Here is a 1,495-nt window from a genome sequence, read left to right on the forward strand (position 1 = left end):
ATTTTCCTTTTGCAGTTCTATATTGGTATCAGGGTGTATTTCTAGTTCATTTTTAAACTGGAGTTTAACAGTGTAGGGTCCAGTTTTATTTAAAAGGGGTGACCTAATATAATCCCTTACTTGAGTGAGGTAAGGGCTTTGTCTCCCATCCCTGAAGCCTTAAAAATTAATGCTTGAGATACGTTCGTTAGATCGCTCCTTTCTGTCAGTGGACGCCACCTAGTAAGCTTCGTTAAAGTTTCCGCTCCAGTGGTTGGTCGTCATGTCTAAGTCAGCGTCTCCCAAAGAGCCTGAACAGCTGCGGAAGCTCTTCATCGTAGGTTTCAGCTTTGAAACAATGGATGAGAGTCTGAGGAGCCATTCTGAGCAATGGGGAACGCTCACAGACTGTGTGGTGATGACAGCCCCAAACACCACGCACTCCAAAGGCTTTGGGTTTGTCACCTACGGAGGTGGATGCAGCCATGAATGCAAGGCCACATAAGGTGGATGGAAGAGTTGTGCCACCAAAGAGGGCTGTCTCAAGAGAAGATTCTCAAAGACCTGGTGCCCTCTTATCTGTGAAAAAGATTCTTGTGGCTGGTATTAAAGAAGACTCTGAAGAGCACCATCGAAGAGATGATTTTGAACAGTATGGGAACGTTGAAGTGATGGAAATCGTGACTGACCGAGGCAGTGGCAAGAAGAGAGGTTTTGCTTTTCTGACCTTTGATGGCCATGATTGTAGACAAGATTGTCATTCAGAAATACTATACTGTGAATGGCGACAACTGTGAAGTAAGGAAAACCTTATCTAAGCAAGAGATGGCCAGTGCTTCATCCAGTCAAAGAGGTCGAAGTGGTTCTGGAAACTTCGGTGGTGGTCAAGGATGTTTTGGTGGGAATGACAACTTTGGTGATGGAGGAAACTTCAGTGGTCGAGGTGGCTTTGGTTGCAGTTGGGGTGGTGGGGGATATGGTGGCAGTCGGGAGGGCTATGATGGATTTGGTAATGATGGAAGCACTTCGGGAGGTGGTGGAAGCTACAACAATTTTCACAATTACAACCATCAATCTTCAAATTAGGGACCCATGAAAAGAGGAAACTTTGGAGGCAGAAGCTCTGGCCCCTATGGTGGTGGAGGCCAATACTTTGCCAAACCATGAAACCAAGGTGGCAATGGCAGTTCCAGCAGCAGCAGTAGCAATGGCAGTGGCAGAAGGTTTTAATTACTGTCAGGAAACAAGGCTTAGCAGGAGAGGAGAGCCAGAGAAGTGACAGGGAAGCTACAGGTTACAACAGATTTGTCAACTCAGAGAAGCACAGTGGAGGCAGGGCCTAGCTGCTAAGGAGACATGTTTTAGACAATATTCATGTATATGGGCAAAAAACTTGAGAACTATATTTGTGACTAATTGTATAACAGGTTATTTTAGTTTCTGTTCTGTGAAAAGTGTAAAACATTCTAACAAAGGATTTTAATGTAGATTATTATTTTTTTGCCCCCATGCTGTT

General features: G+C 44.6%; 1 pseudogene; it reads left to right on the forward strand.

Annotated features, from left to right (window-relative positions):
* Positions 1-262: 262 nt before the first annotated feature.
* LOC109371711 (heterogeneous nuclear ribonucleoprotein A1-like) lies at positions 263-1,209 on the forward strand (annotated as a pseudogene).
* The last annotated feature ends 286 nt before the right edge of the window (positions 1,210-1,495 follow it).

This window comes from Hipposideros armiger, unplaced genomic scaffold (assembly GCF_001890085.2).
Source record: "Hipposideros armiger isolate ML-2016 unplaced genomic scaffold, ASM189008v1 scaffold_587, whole genome shotgun sequence".
Classification (NCBI taxonomy): Eukaryota; Metazoa; Chordata; class Mammalia; order Chiroptera; family Hipposideridae; genus Hipposideros; species Hipposideros armiger.